Source organism: Chlamydotis macqueenii, chromosome 14 (genome assembly GCF_036417535.1).
Source record: "Chlamydotis macqueenii isolate bChlMac1 chromosome 14, bChlMac1.mat, whole genome shotgun sequence".
In the NCBI taxonomy this organism is placed as follows: Eukaryota; Metazoa; Chordata; class Aves; order Otidiformes; family Otididae; genus Chlamydotis; species Chlamydotis macqueenii.
This window is the reverse complement of record NC_141569.1, coordinates 13,195,980-13,208,541: the sequence shown is the minus strand read 5'-3', so window position 1 is coordinate 13,208,541 and position 12,562 is coordinate 13,195,980.

Genomic DNA, 12,562 nt, shown 5'->3' with positions numbered 1-12,562 from the left:
AGCTTTTCATTCATTTCTAGGGTGACTTAAAGCTCTGGAGAGCTCTCTTTTAAACCTTTTTTTTTTTTTTTTTTTTTTTTTTTTGCAGAACTATTCCACCTCCACTTCCTTTTCCTCTGGCTAGTTTTCTCTGGGTAGGTTTCCTCTCTGTCGCTGACAGATGACCTGGATCTGGTGCATCTTTTCTGGAGAGAGCAGCTGAGCTGATTCTGCTTACTCTCTGTGCTATTTAAAGTCAGGCATAATACATAAGACTCAAACTCTTGTCCCTTGAGAGTAAATCCCAAGCTCTGAGATGGCTTTGCTGTTGTGTCTCATGCTTTATGGACCGAAGTGCCTATCAGAACTTCTTGTGAGCTGTGGGGATGAGACGATACTCTCCAGCTCGCTTCAGCATGCTGACAAGGCACTAATCATTAAGTGCTCACTGGCTTGATTGCGTTTTGCTTGTGTCGTTGCTATCTCATCCCATGTGAAATCAGAGCCCATGTTTATTTGGTGGGACTGGATTCTGTACGTACCCATGGTGAGCAGTGGTTTGGCCTGCAGGACAAAGTGATCTGAGTACTCGAGACAGAGAGGCTGACTTCTGAAACAATTATTATTATTACGTAGTCTGGTACTGTTTCTGCATCGTCAGCACTAAAGTTCCCAGGTTTTTGAGGCAGGATGCAAATGCCCTGTTCCTGCTTGTGGGGCTGGTGGTCAGTGGCTGGCGAGCTCCAATGGGAGCACGTGGAACTTGAAGTGATGCTCAGTAAAAGGGGAAAATGGCACAATTTCAGGATGTCATTTGTAATTATGCCTGTAATTGTTACCTTGCTTTGAAAGACTCTGAAAGTGTGGACATATGGACTCCCTCAGCGTTCAGTCTTTTTCAAAAGACACATTGTGAGTGGGTGAGTGCTTGATAGGGTATAAGTAAGGAAACCAGAATTCTCCCAAATACAGAATTTGGTTCTCCCATTAACAGACGGTATCCCTTTCAAGGTGACTTTATTAATTTGGCCCTTCATCATCCCTGACAGTGGGGAAAGTGAAAAGATATCAGCAACTGTGTGTGGCCCTGGCTACAGAAGAAATAGACAGCTACTGTCTGCAAAACTGAGCCCTTTCCTTCAAAAATTAATTACATTAGCCCAGATTCCATGAGTAATACAACTAGATTTCCCTGGTACCTCCCAAGAGAAGCACGCTCTAAGTCAAGTGCACTGGAGACCATATTTGGAAATGAGGCAATTATTAGTTTAATTCAGTCATCAAATTTTATAGAAGCAGAAAGTGCCAGTTGCCGGAGGAGGTGGCAGTGGTGTGTAGCACGCAGCCTTCTCTGGCTCCAGCGGGACTGCGGTGGAGGCGGCGAGGGGACGGACAGGCTGACTGCGCTGTCTGACCGCCGGCAGGGTCCAGACCACACTTAGCTGGAGGCAGCCCATTATTCTGTTCTCCCCATGCTTTTCCAGATGGGTTTTTTATTCTGCCCTCAGCGCAAGAGCATCGATGGGCCGTAACCACGCTGGCCACAACAGCTTCCTTAGCTGCTGTATCACCTGAGCTCCGGGGAGCATGGAGAGGTTAAGACCAGGAACCAGCAGGGCTCCTAGACAAGAACTCACTCATCAGCCACTGAAGAGAAGTAGTCGTGACACCTAAATTAGAGTTTGATAGTAGTTAGTTTGACTACAGCCCTAAGCACTGCCATGAAGTGCACATTAAGTGATCTGTCACATGCAGTTTGCAGTTTTGTTCATCCTCTGCCCTGGAGACAACAACGTGCACAATGAGTTATTTAAAAAAATTCCTACCATTACAAATAACCATACACGCTTCTGTCTGCTGGAGAAAGCAAGCTGAGATGTGGCGATAGCTGCAGCAGAAAATGTAGTGATGGTCCTTTAATCACACAAAAGCTCATGGGCTCTGACCAGTTTCCGAGAAGGCACTGTCTGCTGTGTCTGATACCAAAATAAACGTGCTTTCCGTAAAGTTTGTTGGCTGTTCCACCAAAACCAATGTGACTACTCGTGTACTTACAGATGGTGCATGCTTGCATGTGCCTTGGTCTTTAACCACTTGCTGACAGAACTCTTGGAAAAGCCATACATGTGAGGTGTGCTTGTTCGGTTGGTTTTAAAAGTTTGTTCACTCTAGATCTGCAATTGTCAAACTTACTCTAGTGCTGAGAGTTTCTCTTCCAGCTAAAGTACCCCTGGGTTTACCACTTATTTTGGTAGAGAGAACCTGTACAGTCATCCTTGGAGGCTTTTTGATAGGTACAGAAACACATGTATGCAAAACTTTTCCCTTTTTTTTTTTTTTTTTTTCCTGAATTGTTCTGCATCTAACCCTTTTATAGGAATCAGAACTGAGTTAAAATAATTCTGTTTTGGTATCCATATCAACTGCGCTGCCTTCCTGAGAAGATGCCTTTTCTAGGCTCTCTGGGAGCACTTGTTTCCTTGCACCAGTGGATGTGCCTGTTCCATCTGTACTCAGCTCATTCTAAACTTGATGTTTTCTTGAGTTCCTTTACCTGCTGATGGACTGTCTCTATTTGATGCCTACTTTTCTTTACAGTTGCTTTCCAAAAGACATTTTTCTGCCTAGCTTTTGCAGCTGTATTTTAGCATTGATGTTGGGTTAAGTACTAGTTATATTCTGTTTCAACCTGACCAGTGTTGATTCCTCCCCTCCCCAAGTGATGGCTTTGACTGATCTTCACTCTCTATATTTATGTCTCTATGCAGGTTTCTCTGTATGGTATGGTTGGTGGGTTACCTTCTTGAAATGTCTTCTGCTATTATGGTGTTTCTTGATATCTGAGCTCCAAGGACTAGACACATGTATGTGTAGCCCTACCTGACTTGCTATTTTTTGCCAGGCTATTCACCTTGTTTGTAGCTCCTTGGAGGAACAGCACGATTACTCCATGTCACTAGCCAACTCTAGGACTTGTATGTGTCTCTCGGACTGCCATAGCGTTCTGCTGCACTTCTCTGGGTTCCCTTTCTTTCTCCTGTCTCTGACAGTGCCAATGAGCCGAATAGGTCTAAGCAGAAAAACTGTCTGGCCATTCATTCTTACGGTGTACTTCACATCTGAGCACTTAGGTGTGCTTCAGGACGGTGAAGAAAGCCTCATCCTCTTTGTGTCGATGTTATGGGAGGTCTTGCACAGTAAACTGATGATTACAAGGGAATTATTTCATAAGCAACTGGAATTCTTTCTTGCAGGGAATCTTATGCAGCATACAAGTCCTTGAAGTCAGATGTAATTAGATGACTCTGGATTTTGCATTGGCTTTCTGTCTGGGATGGATTATACTCTTCTTGTGATGAAAATATCTGCCTTAAGGAACAATGCCACCTGAACCTGTTTTCCCTGACATTTCCCAGTTGAGAGGTTTCTTTTTGCTGGTACACATGGATACTTCAGGCAAAGCGACTTGAGATCTTTGAGTGACGGACAAAAATAAACTTCTCTTGTTTTGAATATTTTTGATTGGCTAAAGTAAAAGAAACTCGACACTTTAGGCTTTCCTTCATAGTTTCATGCATTGGAGAGTCTTGGATTCAGGCCTGTAGTCAGAGATGTGATACCATGACCTTAGTGTGTTTGAAACTTTGAGTTGGGCAGCCTTTCCCATCAAGCACCTCAGTCCATGCTTGAAGTGAAATAAGGCAGGAGAGAGCACTTGGAGGTAAATATTCAGTGCTCTGTGTGGCGAGTGTAGCCATGCACATGATTGCCGTTAATGGTAATGATGGTTGTGAACATGCATTCTCATGCATCAGGTTGCACAATTACCCCTTTGGTGCTATTAGAGCATCTCTTGAGGTTGCCTCTCCACTTCTTGGCATCAGCCAGAGCACCTGCCTCTCCTCCAGAGCCCCCATGGGATCCACTCCAGCTCTCTCGTAGCAGGTTGCATTTTCTGGGGTATTTCATCAGTATTTACCTTAAGGTAAAGGCCAAGGCACAGTAATAAAAACTGGAAGGGACAAGAAAAATAACTATAACAGTTTAAAAAATAAATATAACGGTTTCTTCTTTGGTACCCGATACACAGAGCAAGGCCCTGTCAAGTTCATTCACATCCTCCACGCAGGTCCTAAGTGACCAGTTCTGTATACACAGGAACAGCTTCTGCTGACAGTTTGGTCAGTAAATAGCAGTATTGCATCAAAAGCCACCGGGCATGGAAGAGCTGAGGTGACCCGTGGACCTGTCAGTAGCTGTAGGGGCTCAGTGATGCCAAGGGTCGGCACGTATGCTTTGCTTTACCAGATGATTTCTCAAGGGCCATTTAAGTCAGCATTATTTTTGTTTCAATTTGTTGGTCAGACAGCGTGACCACCACCGTCGGATAATTGGATCCTTCTAGGTGTGCTTGAACAGTGCTGAATCCAGAGCTTGGACCATAGGCACGATCCAATTTAGCATTTGAATTTCCATTTCATTACAGCTATGTCCTTCAGTTTTGCTCTAGATGTGATGAGATAGAGTGCCTATCCATAGAAAACTAGGGAAGTGGGAAGGGACTCTTGCTTTTGGGATGTCCAGGCAAGCTTCATCCTGGTTATGCTCCCCTTCACAGCACTGGGGCCAAACCATCTCTGATGCAATCTGCTAAGGCTGTTGCTGGTACACCGTGAAGGGATCCGACCCCAGCTGCAGTTCTCTTGCCCACTTAAGCATGTTTACTTAGCTTTGCCAAAAAGATGGTGTGTGAAAATTGCTTTTATTGCCAGAAAAAGAAGTTTGCAATAAAACCTGTCTCCTTGGGTGCACTAATTCTACTTTACAAAGAAAGAACATATTGTTTTAATTAATCATATGAAAGCAAAATTAGCATGATTATGTGAAAGGTGCTGTAAATCATTCTGATCCACATCATTGAACAAAGAGCACTTAGTTATTCCAGAGTTGTTAAAGATTTTATCTACCCAAGTGAAAATTCAATTAGCACAAACTGGTCTCATATAAAACTAAGGATTCTGACTGCAGGAAAAACTTTGTGTGTGAATACTACCTTGTGCCAGTTTGATAAATTACTGTAATTAACTGTATCCCACGCAAGCTAAACAAAATTTACAGAAATGTTGTTGTACGAAAGGAATATCTTCTCTCTCGTTCTTAGGTAGAAATTCAAATAGTCTCCATAATGTTCTGAACATCCTATTCTACATCAAGGTAAAAAAAATATTGCCAACAAACGCAGACAGCTCTGAAACTCATTGTTTTAGGTTGTTTGGTTGTTTTTTGTTTTTTTTTTCTTCCCTCCTGCTGCATTAGAAACAGGCTCTACACTTAACATGTTTCAATTAAGCAACTTGAATTCAATTAATTAACCCAAGACATTAGTAGTGATAGACAAACTAAGAAAGAAATGAGATTGCTTAGGAAAAGAGCTGGGTTCCTATTCCTGGTCTAGCGGGGAGGCTTGCAGAGGTGTTAAAGCAAGGGGCAGAAATGGTGGGTACAGTGAGTTATGCCAGAATACATCATCTTAATGGAAAAATAACTGTACAAACAAATGTGTGTGTTCTTGGACTTGTCTTCCCTCACCTGTTAATTACATCTGTCAGATTTTGGCTGACTTCTCCTGGAAGGAAAAACTGCTGTCGGGGTCTGCAAGGTCAGGCTCTTTGCTGGTTTGCGTATGGGGTGACATTGATAGAGCTCACTGGTTTGAGGCTGGTTTCTGTGTTACTGCCATCCTGTGCTGCTCTTCCTCTTGCCAAACACCTTACTAAGGAAATAGTGGCCTGTTCTAGTGAGAGTAGTCAAATAGAGTTGAAATGCATTTTTAAGTGTTTTAATATTCCAGTGAGAGTTTTCTGACTTCCGTGTAGACAAGGTTATGCAGTGTCCCCTAGCCAGACTTAGCTGTGTTTGAGGAGGATTATCGTTATTATCCCAAAAGATTCTACCCGGGGCAAACCCCAAAGATGCTGTAGAATAGCCTGTTACGGACTGGACCGTGTGCATGAAGGAAGGCAGTCTTTCAGGGGCTGGAATGTAATTGCTACGTGTTCTTGTTGGAAATGCGGCTGTTCAAGACATGATCAGGTAGTGTGTGGTGCCCTTTCTTCATCTTGTCTTGGGCAGTCCTTCCCGCAGAGAAATAAGAAAAACTATGAAAAAAAACCTGTGCAATCTGAAGGAAGAAAGGGAGAATGAAATCCTCACCTTTAGCTGGATGCTGGGGTGTGAAATGTGTCCCCTCTCTCCTTTCAGTGGTTTGCTTTGGTTGGATTTTTTTGGGTAGTTTTAACTTCCTTTCAAATTTAACTTAATTGTCCAAATTTGGATCTGGAGACAGCTGTTTGCCAAAAGTGACATGTGTTAAGGGTCTTGCACTGTGCAGCAGAACCACACCAGGCTATCTGACTTATGGGGTCTCTCTTGCTTTTTGGACTGAAAACAAAAAACCCGAAAGTGAGTAAACCTTAAATTGTAAAATGGACTGGTGTGTGTCCTTGGACTCCTAACCCTGTGACTAAAACTTAGGGCAGATCTTGGCATGTATGTTAATCAAGACAGTAAACTTTCTGGCTAAGATCCCTGTGTACCATACCCATTGTACTGATCGCCCCTGTTTGATTCAGAGGGCGGAAAAAAAACCTTCTGAACAGCAGAATTGCTGGCATCGCTTTCCGTAGCACCTGAAAGTGTCTTGGACATCTCCCAGAGATGTAATGACCCACTCTGATTCTACTTCTGTTACAGCTCAAGCACTGGGAGTCCTGGGGTCAGATCCTCGGCTGGGATAAATGAGCATCGCTCTGATTACAGTGGAAGATCGCTGCCAGTCAGCATCGGCTGAGGAGCTGGCTTCTGGTTTTATGGGATAATGTGGGCAAATGTGTAACTGGTAGCGCGTAGAATGCAAATGGCTGTAGCTTTAGGCAAGGCAAGTAAAAGTGTGGCAGGGGGAGTGAGGGGGAGAGGGTGATAGCAAACACTTGAAGGAGCTGTTGCTGCAGTTTAGATTGTTTAAGTGAAAACATTTACCCACAGCACAAGTGGAAGACTTGTCTGCATGGCTAAAGTTATGTTTAAGCTCGCTCCCTTGGAGGTGAACAGGGAGGGAATTCCTTTTTTTACTTGAAAAAAAAAACCCAAAACACAACAAACAAAAATCCCCACCAAAACCCGTGCTGGTGAGGGGGTGGTTGGGATGAAACTGGTACATCCCCCGTATGCACCCCCGACCCACAGCAGCTCTGCGTCTCCTTGCAGAGCAAATTGCTCTTTCTCAGCAGCTCGCTTTCCCTGCCAGTTTAATTTCAAGTCAGTTGGATTTCAGGCATCCTCCTTTTAATCCCCACTTATTTCTTTAAGCAGAAACGGCCAATTGTTTTGGGGCGCGGTGGATTAGTGGCAGCATTGTGTGCATTGGCAGTGAGCGATCTCTCAGCACTGGAAAGCCCCAGCGTGTTTTCTCCCAGTGCCAGATTAGCTCTGCTGGCCCCTGCCAGGTGAGGAAATGGTTCATTGCTGATGTTCTTTAATTTTGTTTCTCTGAGATGGGCTGTGGCTGCTTCAGCTTGGCTGTACTGGGTTTGTCACTCATAAACCTCCGTGCCTTTTAATAGCAGGATGCTGGGGGTGACCCTTCCACAGAGCTGAAGCGGGTCAGTTGTGGGTTTTTACCCTTTTCAGATGTCAGCCTGCATTCCTCAGCAAGACAAAAGTTTGTTTTATCTGAGTAAGGCTTGCTGGGTTGAGAACCTAATCTGTCATCCATTTGCTTCTAAAAGCCCAAAGTGGTACCTGATGGAATAGGCAATTGCGCAACTGCCTGACTTGCCTGTCTCAGACTTAGGGCAAAGTTTTGGGGAACAGTTTTGCTAATTGCCCCTTTAATGAAGTCTGTTCCCTTTGCTGACTTCTGAGTGCTCTCAGACACACTGCTACTCTCCAAGTAAGATGAGGTAGGATTAACAATTTGCTGGCTTTTGTGTAGATGAAGCACACAAAATATTTCCTTGGAAACAGAAAGGACACAGCAAGAAGCAGCCAGTCCTGTTACTTTTTTTTTTTCTTTCCTCCAGTTGAAGAATTTGCAAGTAAATTACTGCAAATGTTTTTCTAGCAAAAGTCTGTGCGGTCCTGCGTGTTCACACACGTGTGTGGCAGCAGCGGGTGCCCAGCATCCGTTACCTCCACGACTGGTCGCTGGTTTGCCATGGGACAGGAACATTACTGCTGTGACCGAGCCACTCCTGAAACGCTGGCGGACGAGGTCTGGGTGCTTGTGCTCAAACCTGGGTTCAAATGCCAGCCTGCACGGGTGCCTGTCCTCCTTGCTAATGGAGAAGCAATGCCTAAGCGCACTATAGCCTGCCCCCCCCGCCCATCTTTTGCACAGATTCAGAAGTCCACGATGTATTAAATAGTTTGTCCAACCTTTCATCTTTGTCTCCCCTTATGCTTTCTTGGTCTGTTTTCTGAACAAACATTAACTCGTATAATTTTGCTGGCTGTCAGGCTGTGGTGGAGTTTATTTGGCTAGTCACTTTTTGTTCTGCAAAATTAATTAGATAAGGATAGATTTAAGTGACTGTGGAAGCCAGCAATGAAACATTACGTTCTCATTAGCCGGAATAATACAGTTGCTCTGCTGTAATCTGCAGAATCTCTGCAGAGTCAACGAGACAGATGCAAGCGAGAGGAGAGGAAGTTTTGCAGTGACCTCTTGCCAAGGGGAGTGGTGATGGGACGGTTGCTTGTCATCAATATGCCTTCTTCGGAAAGGGCATCCTTCTTGGTCAGAGCTATGCAGTGTGACCGGGAGGCTGTTCCTGACTTTCAGGAGCAGAGTCAGCACTTCTGGTGCTCCTCCAAGACACTTGGCTGTCCTCCCCCGCCTGTCACTAAAGGGTTCCCTTCCCCACCCTGCCACTGCAGACTTCCCACCAGGCAAGGCAAAAATTGTTCCTGTCCTTTACAAATAAAGAGGGATAGAAGGCGTAATAGAGAAAATAAAATGGGACAGAAGAACAAACCATGGTCTGTGTAGCAAAAGTCTGTCCCTGTGTTCAGCCATGTGTGATTTTTTTGAGCACCTCGAGCTGCGGGTTTTTTTTTGTCATCACAAATGCTACCATGATAGAAATAATAAGGCTTTCTGTTGGAACAAATAAAGAGCCAAATTGTGTATTAGAGTAAGATAGGATTTCAGTGTTGTGCTAGGTTTAATAGCTGAGAAAACAGGTTCTGAGAACCCCACTTTTACCCATTTAGAGTTCATACCTCCATGTGGAAATGGCTGCTGTGGAGGCTGAATGGAAATCTTACATTTGGGAGGATGGAGCTCTGCTTCTGCAGAGAGGATGAGCTGTCATGAATGTTGAGCTGCAGCCTCTGAGCAGAAAGGTGATGGAATTCCTGGGAGACAAACAGCTGGAGCCGTACTGACATACGGCTGGGGCACGGATCTGGGGGTGGATGAGTCCTGTCTATAAATTGCTGAGGAATACAGCACGCGGGATGCAAAGGACAGAAAACAATGCCAAGGACAAAAATGCACAACTAGGGAATATGCTGAGAGAGTGGAATGAATCATATAGTGAAAAGCAAATGAGAACAGGGGAAGGTTCTGGGGTTACAGCAAATAATGATGCACCTCTCCTGCGGAATGCCTCACATGAAAGGTACTTGGTGGAAGGGGTTTATAAGCTGTACGCTGGATTTGAATTCCCACTGAGGCCTGTGGAATTGCTCCCATTTATTTTTTTTAATGAGTTGATTTGGGCCTCACAGGCCACGTTTTGATCTCTTGTGCTTTGTGGATGTTTTCTGACTCTACTGGGCAAATGCATCAGTTGGGTTCAGTTGGACTCTTGGAGCACTAGGCCTGCGTTAATTGTGAGTTAGGAGATTCCTGTTGTTGTTTAGGATCATAAACTGTCACAAGATCAGGAACCTCTTTGCCTACCGGAGTTTTAAAAAGGATTCTGTTACAGCACAGATGATGTCCTGGAGCAATGCTGGGTCAGGCTGTGGCTGGGGGAATAAGACTTTAAGGAAAGATGGAGAGCTGAGAAAATGGAACATAGTTGCAAATATGTGGAGAGCTCAGCAGCAGAAATCAACACTGATAGGGGAGAGTTGTCAAAGTGAGACTCTCTAACCTTTTGCTTCATAGTAGCATAAGAAATTCACCCAGAATAATGTTACTTAGGTCATGTGCCTAATTCTTTTATCTGCTAATGATATCAAGCAATTTGCTTGCCAAATGTTTGTAGCTGACTCAAAAATACTTTTTTTTTTTTTTTTTCTTTTAAGTCTTGAAACAGAAAAGATCATGTCGCCCTCGTCTCCTGAAAAATGTCAGACATTCAGCTGATGGTAGTAGGAGTCTGAGGCAGCAGAAATCAGTTGGAGACCACACAGGGGCCAGGCTTGGACCCCCAGCTCCAAAGTACTGTTGGATCTTTAACTCTTCCAGCTCACTTGAGTGGTTTTTGGTTTTGTGGGTTTTTTTGTTTGTTTGTTTGGTCCCCCCCCACCCCAAGACCTTCTGGTTAGGGTGGTATCTGGACACTGACAATTCTTTGAATTTCCCTCCTTTCCTTCTAAATTATTAACCCCAACTATCTCTGCTTATTTTAAAGTTTATTGTGACCATGTACCACATAATTGCAGAACTGAGTGTAAATTGGCGAAAGACACCTGGGGCTTGAGTTTTATTGTCATTAAATAATCAGGAGGATCTGGGAGCTGCAGCACGGGGAGGAGTTTCTGTGGGCCAAAGGGGTGGGACACTTCTCCTGAAGCAGGAGAGTGGAGAAAACGTAACTAATGCTTATTGAATAAAACTATTTTCCTCTTAATCTGTGAGAATTAGATTTAGAAAGAATTAGATTTAGAAGAGACTTGAGCAAGCTGATTTGGTGATGTGGATTTTGGTGTAGCGCTGAGCGTAGCATGCAGTTTGCAGAAGCACAGACACCAAGGTCGTGTCTTTGAACTACACGCGTTTTCGGTGGGAATAAAAATGAAAGACGTTCCTGATGTCTTTGAACTGGTATCAAAAACAAGATCTAGAGGTCACAAAATAACAGTGAAGGAATGGATGCACCCAAAATGTTTGTGACAAAAATTTATTCGCCTGGGCTACTGCACAAGAAATCAGCTACGTAAAATACTCTGCAAGAAAACACTCAATGGGTTTGTGTTAGGAAAACAGTGCTGCAGCGTGTAAATTAAATCCTGCCTTGTGTATGGAGTGATGGCTGGGCTGATGGCTCAAAGGTCAGCTGTGGAAAGCAGCAGCAGTTGTGTTGCTAGAAGACACCAAAGGAGAACAAGGGACTGGAGAGGTCATCTCCATACTGTTGTCAGCAGATGGATGCTTCTCTCCCATGCAGCTGGGGTAGTAGAGAGTACTGGTGAGTTGGTCAGTGAGGCAAGAGAGGCAATGGGAGGTCTGTGAGAAGTTTCGTACTGCTTTCCATCTCCTCCCTGCTCTTTTCCAGCTTGTCCTGGAGTTTTCAACCTTGCAGACATCTTGTGTCTCTGCAGTACACCTGCATGGTATGCCGGCATTCCTCTGTGCTGTGACGTGTGATGGGCATAGATCCAACTGTATGGGGAAGGACAAGGGTTCACAGGACAGGGCTCCTTCCAGATGGGGCTCTGCTGTGGCTCCTTGTTTGTGGGCAGATGTAATTTGTCTGCAGCAGGGGGGCCTGGAGCAAAGAGTGTCCCCAAGATGAAGGCATTGCAAGGAGGGTGGTTGAGGTGGAGAAGACTAAGCCACATGTCTTTAAACAGTTGATAGAAGTCTAAAGTCTAAAATGCCCAACTTATTCTTTTTTTTTTTTTTTTTTTTTTTTTTTTTTTTTCTCTCCTTATGCTGGGCAGCAGCACAGTGGACAGCTGCAGCAGGACCTCTCTGGAGACCAGGGCTGTTTCACCCCACCAGCCCTGGCTAAGGTTCATCCCTTCCCGAGTGATAAAGCTCAGCTGAAGCAGAGCCCCTCTAAACTTAGCTGAGCTTAAGGAAAAAGTTTACATTGACTGTTGGTCTGTGGTTGGTTTACTCACAATTCCTGACCTTTCCTGGCCAATTCCTCACCCTTCCCTGTTCCGTCTTCCTCCTGTCTGTGATTCTGTCCGCGTTATCCGTCCATCTATGAGCGTTGTTAGGAAGGGCTATCGCTCTCGGTGATCGACAAAAGGAAGAGCGTTTGTCCTTTTGCCTATCGGTGTGATAAGCAAATCCAGTGCCAGTCATTTGCATGCAGGGAGGATTGTTTCATTAAGAATTTCATTAAGATGGTAATGTTTAATGTTTCCTGGAAAAAATGAGGGTTTGGGTTGTTCAATTATATAATTGAAGTCAGAGAATTAGGGAAGATTGCAAGCTGCTTGCATAATGTGGGCAAGTTTAATGGTAAAACTTTGTAAATAAGTTCAAAGGAAATGAGCTTTCTTTACGTTAGTTGCCTCGAACGGAGTTTGTCTCCTGCGAGGGTGAGGGATACGGAGGAGGGCAGATGGGGAGTTAACAGGCTTGGACAGAGGAATGTATTAGCAGACAGATCTC